At 41.2% G+C, this 19799-nt stretch overlaps 1 protein-coding gene across 6 annotated transcripts in view; it reads left to right on the top strand.

Annotated features, from left to right (window-relative positions):
- lrmda (leucine rich melanocyte differentiation associated) overlaps positions 1 to 19799 on the top strand; it is a 351320-nt gene that overhangs the window by 12029 nt on the left and 319492 nt on the right. The window contains exons 1-3 of one of the 6 annotated variants that reach the window (XM_037781647.1): positions 2875 to 3032; positions 10776 to 10849; positions 12591 to 12684. The exons of 2 other annotated variants lie outside the window; for them this stretch is intronic. The gene's annotated coding sequence lies outside the window, so the exon portion shown is untranslated. Of the gene's footprint in view, positions 1 to 2874; positions 3033 to 10775; positions 10850 to 12590; positions 12685 to 19799 lie in introns of those variants that run through there. 3 more of the 6 variants (XM_037781645.1, XM_037781644.1, XM_037781646.1) reach the window with 3 other exon arrangements.

A 19799-nucleotide genomic window follows, 5' to 3' on the forward strand; every position in this document is an offset into this window, starting at 1 on the left:
CATAAAACATGCAGCAATATGCAAACATTTGCCTACATGCACTCAGCTGATTAAACAGGCGCATAAATTATCATACCCCTGTCATTTTTTGTTGATATAAAGGCACCGGGTTGTTCCTCCCTCTATTGAAGTGACTCACAAACATCAGCGGCAGCACTCAAGAGTTGGTTGGGCGCAGAGAGCGTGGCCTGCTGTATATCCAACTCCTCAGCAGTGACCATAAGCTGCGTTTGTTCACCAGCTCCAGACACACTGAGGCAATTTATGAGCCTCTGGCTGCAGGCTGATTAGAGCAGTGCTTGTAAAATGTATTTTGGCATGTATGCAGGGTTTTACTGGAGCTCCCTCTGTCACACATCAGCCATACATCAGCAGTGAAAGAGAGAGAGGTGAAACAAGAGCAGTGGAGGGAGGGTGGAGGTGTCAGTGGCGAGGGAGGCCATTGTTTAATCCTCTGGAGCCTCCATTTTGGGAATGGTTTACCTCAAACTGTCAACACCTGATATTTTTAGGGACGAACGCTAGATGTTTGAATAATTATTATCTATTAACTTCACTGTCCTTCTTTTTCAGTCATGTTTTATAGCCCTCCGCAAAATCACTGTTTCCTAAATCCTCTCTCTCTGAAATCACATCTTCTGCAACAAATACTCCGCAGCTCTTGATTTTCTTTTCAACCAGACAACACAACAGCATGTGCAGCCGTTCCCTGGCCTCTATCCAAAACATGTCTGAGCTTCTCAGGAAGTATCCACGAGCTCTGCCGTCACCCAACTTTCAGCATGATTTGTGACAGCACCGTCTGACCAGAACAATTGCATTAACAAGCGCCGGAAGGCCCTGCCTGTCAGGCTCCGGCGATACCATGTGAGATCTTTATTAAATTACAATTACGAGACGACAAATCCTCTCATTGTTCCACCTTATGGACTGCGCTTGGACACGTGCCACTGTCACATGAGCGCGGGGGTGAGTCATTTCTCAGGAACGGGTCTTTACCCTTCTGGCGTCCTGTCCCCCATAGCAACAGACCTGCTGGGAGAAATATGAAGCGAGTACACGCTATGTCGAAGACAATTCGATTTATAAGAGAAGCAAATTCATTTTCTCGGACCAAACCATATTTCTGTGATACCATTGTCTTGTAGGCTACTTTATTTCCATGGATAGTTTAACCTTTCAGCCACCTTCACAGGTTATTAAGTAAATGTGAATGCCACAAGACACAGCAGACCTTTTGGACTTGTTATAGCAGGAAAAGCACCGGTGTAATTAAAGACATTAATGATGGCTGCATTCCATTTAGGTGGAGTAATTGCAGGGTCCTGGTATTGTACAAGCTGGCTCACTGGGACACTTGATGGAACCAAGCTGTCATTAATGTTATTAGTAACACCTGTGCTTTTCCTGCTGACAGGTCCAAATGTCTGCTGTGAAAAAGGTTTATTTCACAAGGCTATACCAGCATGCTTCTATGCCTGGCCTTTCTAAAGAGTAAAACCGTGTAGGCTACATGGCACAAACTAAGGGAAGACAAATGTGAACCAATGTTGTGATGAGAACCAATCAAATGTGGGGAGAATCCAGCCTTCAACATCTCCTGCTTATTAAATTATTGAACGCAGCTGCCAGTAGGCCTATTGCCTATTATATATTAGCCCTTTATTAAACCGAAATATAAAATTATACCTAGGTCTACTGCAAAATGCTTATATATGCCAACTGCATTTGCAGTATATATCAATAATGTGACATTTTACTTGCAGTACATAGGCCTAGTGTTATAAGTGTAGGTGTAGGTGTAGGGCAGGGGTCTGCAACCTGCAGCACTGGAACCACATGTGGCTCTTTAGCCCCTCTCCAGTGGCTCCCTGTGGATTTTATTTTTAAAAAATTAGTGGAAATGAATAACTGTTTTTTGTTCACATTTTCATTTTTATTTATCATTGCTGTAGGTCTATGGTACGACGGTACGACGGAGTATTAGGGCCACACATGAAAAAAAATAAATCTGAGATTTCGAGAATAAAGTCATAATATTACGGGAATAAAGTCATAGGTTTACGAGAAAAAAGTCGTAATATTATGAGAATAAAGTCACAAGTTTAAGAGAAAAAAGTCGTAGTATTATGAAAATTAAGTCATAATATTATAAAGTAATAATTTTACGTGTTATTTTATTTTTCTCGTAAAGTTCTGACTTTATTATCTAAATATTATGACTTTTTTCCCGTAATATTATGACGTTATTCTCATAATATTATGACTTTATTCTCATAATATTATGACTTTTTTCTCGTAATATTATGACTTTATTCTCGAAACCTTTTCGAAAAAATGTAATCCCTCAGTGTGGCCCTAATACTCCGTAGTACATTTGCACTTGGACCCTCACTGCATTAGACTTATATACTATATACTTAGACTATAAACTGTGTTACCTTCACCACAATGCTCAAATGTTTTGCGGCTCCAGAAGGATTTTTCTTTTCTTTTTTTTGCCTAAAATGACTCTTTTGATAGTAAAGGCTGCTGACCCCTGGTATAGGGTGTAGAAAGAGATTGGAGTGTCACTGACATGATGACATCACACGTGAGGGGGCTAATTAGCCACTGATGCAACACACCTGTGAGGCGAACAAGAACATCCTCATAGCAAATTTCCAGCACAGAGCTCTTTGGTTGCAGAGGCGGTAAATGGAAGGTAGGCCATGCTTTTAAATGTGCTAAACTTGATATTCAGAACATTTTATAGCAGCAAACGACTATTTGCTTATGTAAAGATACTGTATAGTGGAGTCTTCCTGAGCAGAGAATGAAGTCGCTCTCCCTCTATGTGTGTTGTAATTCGAGCTTCTTTGTGCTTTGTTGACATTGCCGGGCCGACGCGAATGCATGTGAGCGTGCCCCACTGGCTAGCTCACGGCCGCCGCTCTGCACTGCTCTCGTACGGCGGTTACGGATGATTACGCCGTCCTGACCGACGGTGTCGGCGTGGAAGTGTAGCATCCACCCTCCTGTTTCCCCCTAAGGTAAACCTTGTTATCTCTGTCCGCACTTTCACAGTTGTTTGCTCTGTTTAGCGTTGTTAGCACTGTTAGCGCTGTTAGCTGCGAGCTGCGGCCTGCCGTTGCCATGTTGACAGACGTTGAGAGGCAATAGAAATGCTCCCAATCCTGTATGTGGCATCTTTAAATTCACCACAGTAGTATAACATCTCACAGCATAACAGAAGTTTCAAACTTGACATTATAGGCTAAAGAAGTTAGTTAGATAACATCCAATAGCTTTCTTAAAGTTTCAATATTCCTGACATATTAATACTGATTAAATCATATGATGGATGGGTCAACACAGGACTTTCACCCAGGTGACCATTGTCCGTGTCCCAAGTGAAACCAAAAGTAAGCGTTAATTTATTTTAATTTATTTAGGCTACTTGTTTTAAGCCAAACCATGATGTTTTTAGTTAACCTAACCAAGTAATTTTGTTACGTTTTTGTTTTGTTATCACGGTAATCACATATTTAAAACTGCAATCGTAACCTGGGAAAAAATACGTTTCCCACGAAACGTAATTGAGAATGCAGTTTAGTTGTATATGGGGACTTCATTTTGTAGGAGACAGGGTTGCTCACACATTTTCTGCATGTAACAGAGTCACTCTAGTGAAATTCAGAGCTAGACATTGAAGTGTTCATCAGCAATATAGTCAAGCGAGTCCACTAGGAAGCAAATAAACAATTACTCTGACCAAACCGCCTCGGTGCATTAGCGTTATTTACGGCCCTAGTGTAAATATAAATTGAGGTGAATAGGAAATGAAGCCCTCTCTAGGGTGTCATTCAAGTCATGCTGGCAAGCAGTAATTCTCAGATGCTGAAAACAATACAGTCTGCATATAATAATGCTTCCGGTGGATAAAATATGCCTTGTACTCGGCATGTGTGTGGGCTGAGGCAATCACATATGCAGAGAAGCGGAAAGCGCTCCGGAAGGATCAATAAAGTGCATAGGATTTGGGATTTATGACGACGTCGTATCGATCAATTAGGAGCTGACTGTTTGAGGCACTCAAGGGTGCCAATGGGTATTATAACTATATCAGAGCTTAGACAGAATTACTGTATAACAGAAGATAAACTGCAGCATTTCACTCTGACAATTACTGTCGCACCTTTTCAGAGGCTGATTAGTGTAGACGGAGACAAAGTGAGTGCGATGCAGCACTGTCTGCTGATGGAGAAAGTCGCTTTGTTTTCAGAAAATTAGATTTTATGTAACTTAGTAAAATTTGTTTAAATCTTATTAGCTGAAAGAAATCTGTCTCCCTTTGGTAATCTCTTAAACATCAAACATGCATGACAAGTATGTAATAATAGGCCTATGTTGCGTTTGATTTCTGCTTCTTCCACTCATCTTCAAGAACATAGCTACAAATGTCTGAGAGAGGGCCAGAATGAGATAGACAGAGATAAAAAAAAAAAACTCCTCCTGTGACTTCTCAGGGGGAATGGAGTCATTTAGTAGATTTCTCTCCCTGTGCCTATCACTCAAACCGAGCTGCTTTCACCACACAGCTGATAATCATACATATTCTGTGCGCCCGAGCGCCATAAATCTCTGTCCCTGTTTCATCCCTCCGTCATTCATCAATCACGCTGGGAGCAGGATGAAACACCGCCTGCTCGAAAATATATCATATTAGTACCTGGGATGTTTACCAAGATAATGTGAGACAACAGCAGAGGGTGAAATATAGCACCACTGCATTCCTTAAATTAAAACCACTCCTCCTCCCCTTCAGACCACCCTCTGCTGTGGGAGTCTGAGTCCCGTGTCTAGCGGGGAGTCCTGAGGACTCGGCCCGTGTGTCCTTCCCCTTCTCTCACCTTGGTACATAACTAACTTTTGGGACAAAATACTTAAACAGAAAACAGAAGCATCTACTGCAGGTACACAGGTGCACAATATGCAGCTTATGTGTTGTGTTGAATATGCAGTGACGTATTGAAGTATGCAAAACCTGACATATATCAGCCCGGTCACACAAAAAGGCGTGTGTATGACATGATAATGCATAAGGCAAAGGCTTGCATGCCGTCCTTGCTTTTGGTGTGTCATTTTTACGCCATGTAGTCTGTACTGACTGCAATGCAATTCACGTAAATATGCTACGCTCAGAGCTAGTGACGTAGAAAAAAAAGTGAGAAAGACTGCTTATGGCGGACGAGAGGGGAAGTGGATGGGTCCAACAAACATAGGACTTTCAACCAGGAGACCGGAGTGCTTTGCAAGTTACGTTAGTGACATTTACCATGTGTTTTGTAGTGACGTTTGTGACATGTTTTCCGTACTGATGTTACGTTGTTTCTATTTTACTTAGTTACATACTTATTTTAAGCCCAACCATGATCGTTTTCCTAAACCTAAGTGAGTTGTTTTGTTGCCCCCTGCTGGTACTGCACAATTCATACAGGCGTTTAGAATTCACGCCTTCGCGAGGCAAAACATGACACTGACACGCTATCCTCTGGTGGACAACAGGCGGGTCTATTACATAAAGATGAGAAGATATTAATTAAATCTAGAAAACATAGATTTGTATTCAAAGCAACAGTATCTATGGTGCTAGACAGTGTTTGAAGATAATTTAAAATACTTCAATGTTCTGTCCTCAAATCACAGCAGTCATCGTCTGGAACCATTTTATTGCCCCATGCCATACACCCACTCCAGAGCACAATGGGTTACAATGAATTAAGGATCATAAATGAATATGGCTTCATAAAGCCAATACTGATCAATGATAGAAAGTCTTGAAGGGCTCAGAACTCGATTGATTGGATCAGCGGACATCACTAATCAATATCCCTGCACCAAACTTGCAATTAGTCATCTAAGTTTGAATAGGCTTTAGATACTGTACTATATTTCACTCTTCTGTCCTTTTTTCCATTTTCTATATTGCTCCCCTGATGACTTTGATTTTTTTTTCATTAACAAATATCTTCAACTTTGACTTGCTGCCATGTTATTTTTAAAAAGGTAGTATGTCAATGTTGAACTTAAGTTGAGGTACCTGCCCAAGTGCAACGTGTCTGCACAATATGTGTGTTACAATTATGGACGTATTAAGAGAGCTGGATATGATGCCGTAAAGTCAGATTTGCTGCCAGTTTTTCCCAGTAGCCAGTTGCGATACTGCAACATCTGTAGATGGCGATAGATCGCTTTATTGACACTACACCTTGATTGACACACAAAGACAAGTACTTTCTGTTTTATGAATTTTCAAACCATGAAGTTTAACATTTGTGAAAGATACTCAGATAAACGTTTAAATATAGGGATAATGACATAAACTTTTGGACAGTTTTCTGGAAGGCATTTTGTTTGTACACACAAAACTTCCAGGACTAGTTGTGTAAAGAATGAAAGAGAGCGTGATAAATAAGTTCAAACCCTGCCAACTGTCTCACTTACGCATCTCTGGCCAATCGCTGCGTGAAGTGCTTGTTGGATTGTCTGTTTCAGAAAATTACAAAAATGTTATGTTGCTGTTCAACCATCCGACGAACACTTTGGTTAGATTATGCCAGCGTCCTAAGGGTTTCTGTAACCTGAAACATTATATTTATATAGAGCAGAGAATGTAATAATACATAATTTGCTGCGGTTATCATTGTTAAACATGACTAGCATTGGTACCAATGTTGTCTACTTACAGATTTTCTCCATCCCCTTTACATTCTCAAAAAAGTGGTCATTGTTCAGTTGGTGTATTGTGATGGTCTAGCAAGTAGGAGTGCATACTTTCAATATGCTCACATGACAAGGAGCTACACTAAGAGACTGGAAGACACCTGTCCTTAAGTTCCTCTACTGAGTTTGCCGTTGATGTTCTGACAAGTATTTGTATATTGGTACATATAAGCATTGTTAGTAGCTTGTTTTTCTGTTAATCTTATATATAACAAAGTGAATGTAGTTTTAATGGACTAAGTAGACTGTCAGGACAGACTGGACATATTCATTATCCCACTAAGTATTTCTGTCTATATATGTTTGTCCTGTGATGCATCATGTTAGCAGTAGTTTTCTCTCCACTTCAGTTGACAAATAAGTCAATAAAACTTACATTACACTGCATCTTCTCTCACATTAACAACACTTATACTATTGAATTTCCATTGGCATATGCTGATGGCATGTATCATTCTGAAAATCATTAGCAGCAATTACCTCGGGCCAATATATTGCTTATATATTATTCACCAATGGGGGAAAAGATGGAGTCCTACTATATCAGCACTGTGCATCTCAGTGAACATTTTAAAACTGGCCACATATTTATCAAAATTTCAACGCATGTGCTAACAATTTTTATATGAATTCTGTATTCAAATATTAAATAGATTAAAACGGTTTTCAATTCATTGGTCCTTTTGGATTTTTGAGAATATGGGATTTTTTAGATATTGGGGTTTTTGGTTTGTGTGCACTCAAGCTTACCCCCAGGACAGTAAGCTACAGGCTGTGTATGGTACTCTGCTCACGCTGAAGGTTTTTTTTCCCTCTCTAGTATATCCCCTTTTTAGATTAGAAATGTAATTTGGGGAGATGAATGCATTCTATTCCAGTTTGCTGTGATCAGGAGTACTGCTGTGCGGAAAACAGCATTGCTTCCCGATTATTGAATTTTTATGGCCAGGTAATTAATTGCAGATTCCCTGTTTTGTTCTATTTCTTCCGCTCTGACATTTTAATTTCGACAAAAAGCCACGGTCTCCACACGGCCCTTCTCTGGAGATCCTAATGGCCTATAAAACATGATGACTTATAGATATGGCGGAGAGTTCACTTCGCCAATGATTGTTTGAAACCTTGCTGATCACACAGAATTTAGTCCCCCCTCTTGCTTCCTCCCTCCCGCCATCTCATCCCTGCCTTTCCTTCCCAACCTCCTGAATTCATTTCTTGTCAATTAAACTGCAGCTACAGTGTCCCATCTGAAGAATAGGAATCTATCAATGTGTCATCGACCCGGGAATTCATTATTGGATGCGGCCTGGTAACTTTTCAAAAGCAGCGTTCAGCCCATTATTCCTCAAAGACGATTGTCATTACTTGACCAGGCAGGCGAGTGTCCTTGGCTTGCATGCAAGCACTGCATTTAAGGGCAAGGGGGAATCAATCGTAGCGGAGGCTGACAGACGCCATATCTCACGGCAGACAGGTTTGAATGCTTATATCAAATCAGAATCCTTTGCTGGCACAGAGAACATTAGTTACCCCGGTGTCAGGAGCACATGTAGGCCACAGCCAGCCATCCAGGAAGAGAGAGGGGGAAGGCGGTTTGTTATTTTATGCAGGTCTGCTAAAATGTCTTGAGATATTGATGAGCTACTATAAAACATCATTCCCCTCCTTGCATAATAAAAGCATATTCAATGCCTTGGCTTTTGCAATTTGTGTTATATTTTATTCTTAAATAACAAAGATGTAGTTTTATTTTCTTTTACATGTAAATGGCTAGAACTGGCTTTCAAATTAAAAAAATCTTTCTTAATAAATTGGCAAAATGCAGCATGTTGTAATGCCAATTCAGCAAGATTATGACTATGGCTCATTACATTGGTACCGAACAGACCGTATTAGCATCCAACAATTGACTCCCCAGATACAAAAGAAAGGTTGATATGAATAAGTCTAGTACTTGGCCGAGACACTAACCTTGCTTGTGTTCCTCGCTACTCTAATATATGTCCACAGGATCTCTATCCAGCAGTGTTTATTTATCATCCCTCCTTTGCTTCTTTCTTCTTTCCGCTGTCCCCTCGTCATGGTGATTTTTTTCTGCTGTGTAAGCATAAGTCTGCACAGCATATCACTCCTGAAGCGTACCCCCCTCCTAACCTTCAAGAGTTCTCCCCGCACAATCTCCACGGCTCCGTAATGGCCGATGCAGTTACCATATTTCAGCCCTAATTGGGTCGAAGCTGCAGAGCCAATTTGGGAGGGTAGTTTGGAAGAGAGTTCCTCTGCGACATTGTTAGGCATTGAGTCTTCCGTGTTGCCAGGTGTGGATTGTAATTGCCACTGAATGAAAAGAGCACCTCAGTCGTGGAGGGCCGTTGCGGTTTCTTTGGGGTATATGTGGGTGCTTTATCCACACAGCAGTGTTTTCCTCCGTTTCTGCTCAATAAGTCAATGCAGACAAGATGAGATTGGGTGACTTGTCTTGTTTACATCTTTTAGGTTTGTTTTTGGAGGACTTCTGTTGCTTTGGGAGAACAGCGTTTGTTCCATGCAACCGTGTTGCGCACTCATCAAAATGACATATTACTTACTGAGCACCCACTGTATTCTATTTTCTGCCTTCACCCTATTTTCCTCCCATGTATGCGCTATCTCGTCCCATGAAGCATGGCTCGGAGACGAGGATGCGTCTCACTGTCTGACCTTAGCTGCCGCTCCTCAGAGCCAGGATCTATGGCAGCCATTTTCTCTCTAGCCAGTCATGAAGAAGCAAGAGATGTAAATGTCAGTCTGTGTCTCCTTAACACTCAATAAAGGGCTGGGATTGGGCCCTCCGCTCCGCCAGTCGATTGGCCATCTAATGAGGAGAGGCCTTACCATAACTCTACAAGATTCACTACTGTTTGTGTTTCACCAGAGGCCCTAGCAGAGTAATAATTCCAAGTGGATAAATGTTTTCCCGATAACAAGCTGAAATAACCTGTCGGGTTGAAGTTGATGTAGAAAAGAAGAATCACACAATTAGCGATCAGTGGAGATTTATCCTGGTAGCCAGAGACAGAAGGCAGGAGGAGCTTAGTCCTTTTCTCTGTCTGGCAAATATCAAGGCTACCTCGCTCGGATGTGCTCTTTCTTCTGTATTTCCTCGACCCGTGTGTCATCAGTCACAGGCTTTACCTTTGTAGCAGCCCTCCGTGTTTTTACCTCTAAATGCCCCCCTCACACTAGCATTTAGCTTGTTAATGTAATTGAAGTCACTCTGAGGGAAGATGTTATGGATGATGCTCTTGCAATGAGACAATGCTCCCTAATCTCCGTTTATCTAGAGGCTACTTCCCACCTTGAAAAAGCAAGGAGGCACGGAAATCCATTTAGATTCGTTGAAAAGATAATAATAAAGACGGTTTTAAATTAAAGACATCAGTTACTTCAAATCATGTTAATGGCTCAATCTACAACCACTTTTAACCGCATTGATTATTCAAAAGCGGACAAAACTGTCTTTTATTGCAGCTTATTTGAAATTTTGATTCCATTTGTTAATTGGCACTTTCTCCGCAATAATTTTCAAATAAAGGGCTTATTTAAATATCCTAAAAAGACAGAGATTACATTGTGTCAGACCATTATGGCTTTCCACACCTTATAATGTTACAAGGCACTCTAAAGTTGATTAATAGCAACCAATTTCGTCATAAAGAGGTAGGACTACTGTAGCTATTGTAATTAACCTTTAAGTGTGATGGACTTTACCGTATATTGCCCATTTCTATTACTGACCCACATATATCACGGCAGAATACGCCGCCGTTCCTTGCATCCGAGGCCTCCCAGGAGCCTCGGCATACACTATGTGTCCGATGACATCATATCCCCACGGGAGCGTGAATTATCTTGTTTTCGCCAGATCTCTCATATGTATTTTCTCTGCTGTTCTTGCACAAATGTATCATTTAAACCATTAGCGGCACCTAGCTCTTTCATTAGAATGAACTATATCATCCTCTCCCCAGAGGCCCCCGCGAGCCACCGGACTGTGAGAATACATTTCACCGAGAAGGAATATTGAAGGCGGCAACATGCCTAGGTAAAGTATTACTTAATTTATACTGCTAATGTATAACATTGATTCTCTGTGGGGAAAATAAAGGACAACATATTTTCAGAGCCCACATCATTAAGGTTTAATAATTTAGACCCAGTTAGTGTGATAATAAATATACTGGGGGAACTTAAGTGAGGGTTTTGGTGATGAATGCAATTAGAAAACGTTGCACTTACATAGAAGAGTAATATGAATGGGGTGTAGAAATTAATTGGAGTTGGAGCAATGGTGTGGCCTGCGGTGTTTCACGGGAGGGATAAAAAACAGCCTATTTTTCCAAGAGCCCTATCCAGAATACTAACTATCCTCTGCACGCTGAGTTTCCTTATCGATATCCACATAACTAACAAATGGCTGGCCTGAAAAATGGGCTCCTGCTGCTTCTCTTTTCCAAATGCAGGTTTGCGCTCTGAAATTAAAAGACGATGATAATGTGTATTTGGGAATCTTGTGAAGTCATTTCACTGCCGTTTGGATGCATGGCTCTGTGCATTACCCATCACGGTTCTAGCACATCATTAGTTGGGGAATAATGGGATAACAGTCGCTGCTGCATATGCAGAACCTAAGATTCATCCGCTACATACAGTATGTATCAGCAGGACTGTGATAGCTCTTCAAAACTATTTATTATATTGCACAATTCCAACCTACTATAATGAAGGTGGATAAAAAATGTAAAGCAGTGATTGAAGTCAAAGTTAAAAGCAAAGGGTTTAACTTGTGTCCTTTTTGAAAAATGGTCAATACCACATTCTGTCTTTTAGTCATTACTTTGAATCCATAGAATTACTGTCAACATCTGCTTCCCGCAATCGATTATTTTACATTTGCAAAACAAATGTTATGTTCAACAGGGTTTTAAAGGGTGGGTCCATCTGCGTTCTGTTGTTGCAAAAAGTAGTGACGTAGGTTACCAAAGCTAATCAGTGTGTATCAGTGTGTGGTCTGTGTATCAGTGTAGCTGTTTTCACAGCTTTACCTCGCCATCCTTTCCGACGGGGAACTGAAGCCATTATATTGCTGTCTTCTAGCCACTAGACTCCATTCACAAAAACAGTAATTTTGCCTCGCAGAACACAGGAGTTGTTGGTCTACCGTTGCATTGATCGGTTAGTTAGTTTGTGTTATTGTGTGACTTTCGGATCCAAACTAACGTGGCGTCCACACAGCAGTACATTGCTTAGCTTCCGTGCCGGGACTCCAGTCTGCTTCTCCAAACAGGAAGCATGCCGACCACCATCTAAGTTACTGTATCCAAAACACTGACTATAAGGATGCATATATACTGTACATGTAGCAGCGTCATCATGCATAAACCTACGTCAGGTCACGTAGGAAACAGTTTTTAGAAGGGCTCGGGAAAATAGCATTTTGACGCTAAAACATACATACTTACACCAAATATTTGGATTTGAATACATAAGGAACACCACTGTGAAGAGAGAGAATGATATAAAAACCTCAAAAAAACAAAAATAATGCACCGCCCTTTAAATTAATTGCTGTCTTGGATGATGAAAAAAAGATGATAAAGTGATAAAGTTTGTAAAGTGACATGTTTTTCTGACAAAAGGGACTCGATGCAAAAATTCCCATTGCCATTACACAATGTGGTCCAAAATGTACCATTTGAGGTCACATATGACGTTTAAAATGTTGTAGGTACTACACTATTTGTCTATTAATCTTTTTGCCTGTTGTATATCCTCCTTTGCTACAGTAATAACAAGGCTGTCAGTCTAAGGACCATCATGCAGTAATGCTAAGCTGCCACTGGAAAAACAGCAAAGCCACATCCCAGAATCAAATGAAAGGTAGGTTCAGATTCTCAGAGGCGTTTATGTGCGTACAAAAAGGTTGAATTACCTTTGTCATAAAAATCAGTTGAGTAACAATGTTGGCTTTTAAGAACATGTTACAGATGTTTACTTGTAGTATAAGGTTGTCATATTCCGCCTGATTTTATCAGATGCATAAAGCTGCATTCCTGCCCCTGAAATTTTGTCTTTACTCACTGAGTAGTTCACACCAAACAAGCTCTTCCAATGAGACTGAGGTACAGTATGAGGAGTAGTATGCCATGCTCCCGTCAACGGCCTTGCTCTTCTGGAAAAAAAAAGGTGGAGATTTTTGAACAGCTTTCCCAGAGCTCGATTTTACACCCCACCAAAAGATTAATAGTACGCCGCCCTTGAAAAATGAAATTCAAAGGTATCAAAAAGCTCCTAGGGATTAGAGCCGGGGAGTCTGATATCAGGCCCAGTTTACTCTTTATGATGTCATTTTCTTTTTATGGGGGAAGCAGGGGGTGAAAGCTCAAGGCAGATATGGGATCCAGGTTTGGGGGTAATCTCCCATATACCACAGCGCATAAATCTGCTCCATTGATCTCTGGAATCATGCTTTATTGACACGAGCGAGTCCCTCCTTTTGAAAAGTGATAACTGCGCAAGGCAGTCCCACTAAACATTTATGGATGTCATTCCTGCCTTGGTCTGGGCCCCTGCTCTGTAATAGCTTTTAGCGTCATGTAACACTCCTACGTGTGAGTGAATGCACAAATGTGTCTGAGACCCTGCTGAGTAAGTTTACGCTAGTCGTTAATCATTGTGCGGGCCAGCTGGCTGTAGCCACTGGGCAGGTGGGCCTGTCAGGTTGGCAGCCTCAATCATGCAGCACTGAAACCGGATCCCAGAGGGGACGACCATGCCCCTGGTGTCTTTCAAGTCCCACGTCAACTAGTGCTTACCAAGTGCTATTTTGACTGATGCTTTAGATTTCAGTCGGGTGTGTTGAACTTGCCAAAGAGCAGTAATTAAATCCCAATAAACAGACTCATAAAATTGAAAAGGAAGACATGATGTTTATATTTTGTCTCTGGTTTCGTAACAGTGGAACATCAGTTGGATTCACCAGCCCCATAGAATTGGATATCGTTCCCCTGTACTGTGAATATGGTCTTGACAGAGTACATTTCCTGTATTTGTCAACTTGGCTATCACCCTCGTATTTTTGTCTCTTACGACTACTGGTCATGATAACATTTCACTCCAATGTAGAGATTTTGAAAACACAGACTCATAACAATGATGATCAGGGATCTTGAGCCTCCTACAGCTTTCCAAAAACTTAGATTCAACAGGAATCATCTCAAAACCTTGTCTTTGAGTGTGACCAAAACAAAAGGGAAAGAAACGAAGAACAGGAACAAAGGAAACTCGAGTAGCTGTTGTAGCAAACTGCAAAGCATAGCAGATCCACTTCCTGGTCAACTTGCTGACTGACATACCTGCCGTTTCCATTCGTTCATGCCTGTGCGAGGTCAGGCTGTTCTCATAAACCGCTTGTAGTTACACCTACGAAAAAGTAATGCACGATAATTTGTATATATCCTATAATATAAATTTGTATGTAATCCACGTAACCAAGTAGTTTTGTTGCCCAAACCTAAGCAAGTTGATCTTTTACGAAACCTAACTAAGTAGTTTTATTTTGAAAGTGGAAATTGACACATGCGTCACAAAACTTTTCGTGAGAAATCACAAGGACCGTTACATGATGACACGTTGGTTGGGTTGTGGCTTGCTTTTAACTTGGTTTGCATACAAATAGAGAAGTTCTAGCAAACACAAGACATTGGTTTGTGTATGCAAGTATCTGAATTGCAAAAGTAAAAACACAAGGAATGCACCATTCAGTGTTCATTGACTGCTCCTCAACAATAAAGTTGTGGCTAGTTGCTTTACCATCCAACTGTTGTGCAGTTTGCTGCTGACTTTAAACCATCAACTCAGCAAGATTCCTCAGCTGAAGGTCTTGTTCCCAAACCTCCCTGACATCTAACTAGCTCACTGATGGACAGGGGGTCAGAGGTGTTTATCATTTTCCACTGTAAGTTAACACTGACGAGAGGGAGAGCACTCCGCGGCCTGTTCTTCCATCCATCGTCCTGAAGTGGCTCTGACAGGCAAGCATCTGTGCCCCCAGGAGCTGACAAGTCTCATGTGAACCAAACAGGAATGCTGGGACCCCGAATTAGCAATGTGGCCCATGATGAGGACGTTCTGTGGGGCTGTATGGAGCATTGTGGGTTAAAACTGGTCAGGACTAGGTTCTGTCAGTGATGGTATGTCTCAAGCAAGGAGTTTGAATCACATCGAAGTCAAACTGATAATGTTTTGTTGGGGAGCGTGTCTATGTTCCCTCAGATCAGTACCTCCGCCAGTGCCATGCCATTGTTTCGACGGCCCATTATTCCAAAACCCCATGGCCCGCCCTACTCTACCTCTGATTGGCTTAACCTGATATTCTTACCCTAACCAATCTCTCTTCTCATCCCTAAACCTAACCAACCCAACAAACATAGGAACTGAGGGAACATACTCCAGGGCTGACCCCTTTTGGTGCTGTTGTTGACTGTAGCCGTGTTTCCATTCACATATTTGAATGCACATTTTAAAGTATCGCATTGGAAAAGCTGTATGGAAACAGCAAAATGCAATAACACGTCCTCGATTGTGGGAAAAAAAAGTTTTTATGCTCATTTGAGGTGGTTTTTGCCTTTATGGAAAAAGAGTTGATGCGCTAAATGGATTATGGAAACGCCTTTGCTGAATAAATTCTGACGTAGCAAACATTCAACTCACATGACTGATCAGCAGTTTCCCGGATATTCCCATAATGTGCGAATGCTTGTCTTCGTCTCTGGACAACATGGAACATGGCCAATACTAGCTGACATGAAAGACCAATTAAATCTCGCCCAACTGAAACAAATTCCTGAATACCTCTCCTCATCTTTCTCTCATAGATGGTTAGATGGCCAGGGCGACTTGTTTTGTTTCTGGTTGTCAACCTCTACTTCTTCTACTCTGTTGACTGGTGGATTATAGCCATGTGTAGCCTATAGCACCAACTTCTGACCAAACTACGCTGTAGCCGAGTTTATTCACTCCAAACCAGTTGATGGAAACGCACCTAATTCGCATTTCTTTTTTTTGCTGCAAAAGTTTGCTTAAAATTTGCTTGACAATTGAAAGGAAACACGGCTTGTGTGGATGCTGATTTACATGTTTCCCAAAGCTTCAAAAAGCTTTGCTACTTAAAGGTTGAATGGTTCAATAATTGTCTTCGTCTAGTAGCTCATTAGTAACCTTTGCACGGCAGCTGGATTCTCGTGATGTCACAAGATCACGCGAGAACCACAGGTTCAAATTTCATACGAAAATCCATCTTGACAGGCTCCAAGTGATGCGTTTGTGGCCAGCAAGCCAGTGACCGGATCAATCGGCATCCTGTGTGGAGCTACTGCAGCTACGAGCGTGGCTTAGATCTGTGAGACTGTAGTGAGAGGCGACACGGAGAGGCAACTGTTTGTTCTAAACGGCAATGGCGGTTCCTGAAGAGGTTAGCGTAGATGTTGCAATAGCATCAGTTATATCAGAACTGGAGAGTATTTCTTCATTGAAAGAGAGCAAAGAACGGCCCTGAAGGCGATGTTTTCACCTTCGGTTAGTTTTGCTTTTGTTAGTTTGATTGAAAGATGGTTCATCCAATCACCTGTCAAATATTTTTTTAAAAGTGCCTGCCCTTTTCCATTTTCCAGTGACGGCTTTTCAGATGGTTCTGACAGAGTCAGGTTAGTTCATTAGTAGCACTCTGTTACTTCCGTCCATTAAATGTAAAGCATTATCTGTGCTGTGTAACTTTAGTCATTAGAGACTCTGTGAAATCAAGCCAGTGAGGAGAACGAGCAAGTGTTAAAGTCCAGGGGGCCAGATGCATAAAACTCTGTGTAGATTCATGACTAAAACTCTGTATACACACAGAAACAGAAATATACATTGACATTATTTTGGTCAGATTTATAAAGCTGCATGAACGCCTGGTTCGTTTTTTAATATCAATTATTGTGGAACTGGGCACACATACACCAAGTACGTACGCATGCCTGTGTCTATTTATAGCACCAATACCATTAATTCATCGCATATACCTGTAAACTATCATTGCGACATATGGTTGTTTTCTGTCTTTGCAGTGCATTTCTGTATTTGGTTGTAGCTAAAGCTCACTAATTAACACTTTATATCTCATTATAATATATAATAAATAATATATACTCTAACATACACATATGAGAGAGGTATCGATCTCCTCATCTAACTCGTGGCAAGAAAGCAAATTAGCATATTTCCCAAAATGTCAAACAAGTGAGCCTTGCAAACCTTCAGTAGGCATATGCATGGGCTTTACATACCAGGGGTGTTTTGTTTTATTTCAATATATTTTTTCGAATGGAAAAAGCAACATCATTTATTTTTCTGTAATGATTTTGATTTTTCTGAGCCACAGCAAATAAAAGCATCAACCAATCACGTGCGGAATGGACATATTAAAAACGTACATAGTGTAGCCGCGGGTTATGACAACACGGAGGCTCCGTAGTCTGAACCAAGACAGCAAAGTTTATTACTCCTTTCAACCTCGACAAAAGCAGCGCAGACCAGATCCACTCCTTCCACTCTTACCTTTCACAATAAAAGCCCTATAGACATATACACTGTGTGACTGTTTACCAGAGGTGAATTCCCTCAGAGCATTTTGCTAAAAGGAAACTCAATAAAATAGCTTACAGTAGCTTAGGCTATAAATCAGTTTACCTCAGACAGACTGCCAGACGCTGCTCTGGGTCAACAGGATCCCGGTAGTTGGTCCTCTGCCTGCGTGAATCTATTCAAACCTTTTATTGAAAAACTGACGCAAATTTGCATCGCTGCCGGTATGAATAGCTTTGACGTGAAATATTCGCAGCTGAGTATTTTGCCTTTCCATGTTGTTTATTCATCACGCCCCGAAGTGTGTAAAGGCCTTAAGAGTGCAAACACTAGCTTTTAAAACGCATGAAATCAGTTGTGTTGTGTGGTGTTATGAGCGATCACAGGATGAGTGATTAAAGTCAGCAATGAATTAGCAGCTCCAGTGTGCTGGGAGCATGTTGGTACAGTTTATAAACGGCTTGAAAACAAACCAGCCTGGCCTTTCTTGAGTTTCACACGGCCATCAAACTGTCAGGTCCAGGAACGGGCGTCTACCCTTTAGTGTCTCCTCATCCCTTGCTGTGCCAGTAAATTCTCTAAAGAGCAAAGACTTCTTTACTGCAATCTTTTAGCTTTACACTGACAGCTATCGCAGCTCTCCTCTTTCTCTCAACTTACATGCATATAACAGCTGCTCTTGTAAATCTTTAAGAGACATATTAATTAAACAGTCAGGGATGATGTGACACTTAACTTCCAGTGTAATTTTGGTTGAGAACATTCTGAGAGAGTCCTCGATTAAAATCAAGGGTTTGGACACATAGTGGTACATATTCCTCTACACAGAGCTTGTTCCTGCACCCTCATTTTAGCATGAATTCTCTGCAACTCACAACGGCGATAAGTCACCCCGGTCTTGATATTATCTCCTGAGCCCAGTTTCCCTGCGAAAGTTAACGGTGAAATTTGTGATCCTGTGTAATGAGAGTTGAGGGTGCCACAAGAAATCACAGCCATAAAGCATAGGCTCTGTAGATATGCACATTGCACACGTATTCACATCACTCACAGCTCTGTTTCCAGTCTCCTGTTTAGAGCTGCGTTCCTGTGGGCAAGATTTATAAAAACCCCAGTGACAACACGTCCTACTTGGCCTTTAAGACCTACATAAGTGGTGCTGTGCTGAGGCCAGCTGGGTATTAATAGTTGGCATGGGAAAACGTAAATTATTGCTCTCTTACCAAAAATGTCATTCAATCCCTACCTCTAGTTGTCAAGCTTGTCCTCTTGAACTGCTCAGTAAATCAAACCATATGTTCTACCCCAGGAAATATTCCAATTCTGCAGGCTTCAGCAATTGCCAAATCAACTTATCAATCAAACCTCATGCCAATCAATTTGAGCAGGAGAGTAATTGTTTCTGTAAAGGGGCCTGTGTCCTCAACGCTGTCCTCTGCTCTGTAACTGGCATCCACTTTTCCAACTGTTTAATTAAGACACTCTGAGGCATTCATTAGCTGCCACGTCCTGTTGTCCAGCTTGTCACAACAGCGGTTATAAAAAGAGATACCCTGGGTGTATTTTGAGCTGGGAGGACCTGGGGGTCAGCTGAGGAAGAGGGCAAAGTGTGAAGGAAAGGGCTGGCATTGTGTGAACACGAGATCACCATGCAACTACTCTAGGCCTCAGCTGCAGTTCACACAGACGGAGCTTCAGAGATTACAGTGATCAAAAGCTCAAAGTTACAGGTATATTTCTACTTAAATCAGCCAGATTTTATGATTTATACGAAGCCAAATTGTAATCAGATATGTCATGAAAATGTTTTGTTCACCATTAAAGGAACCGTGTGTAGGGATCTATTGGCAGAAATGGAATATAATATTAATAAGTACATTTTCTGTAGTGTATAACCACCTGAAAATAAGAATCGTTGTGTTTTCGTTACCTTAGAATGAGCCGTTTTATATCTACATAGGGAGCGGGTCCATTTCACGTGGCCGGCCGCCATGTTTCTGTAGTAGCCCTGAACGGACAAACCAAACACTGGCTCTAGATAGGGTCATTTCACGTTTTTGTGTCGACCACCTTATAGTTCTCCTACACGTTTGGCACATGGGAGAAGTTTCAGTTGGTTGCAATCTGCAACCCAACCTCACCCAATCCTGCGTACTGCACCTTTAGACTAATTTGGATAATGCTTTTAGAGATGTAGCACATACTGTACATTGCATTGATTTAGTACCCATTTTTCTCTAGATTTCCTCTAGAATTTCAAGATATTTTCAAAGTCAGTTAACTCAAATCACAAAAATATATATTTTGTAACCTCTAGTTGTAGCATATTGTTTAGTATACTATTTTCTGTTTTAGAAATTGGGTGAACCCAA

This window comes from Sebastes umbrosus, chromosome 10 (assembly GCF_015220745.1).
Source record: "Sebastes umbrosus isolate fSebUmb1 chromosome 10, fSebUmb1.pri, whole genome shotgun sequence".
Taxonomy (NCBI): domain Eukaryota; kingdom Metazoa; phylum Chordata; class Actinopteri; order Perciformes; family Sebastidae; genus Sebastes; species Sebastes umbrosus.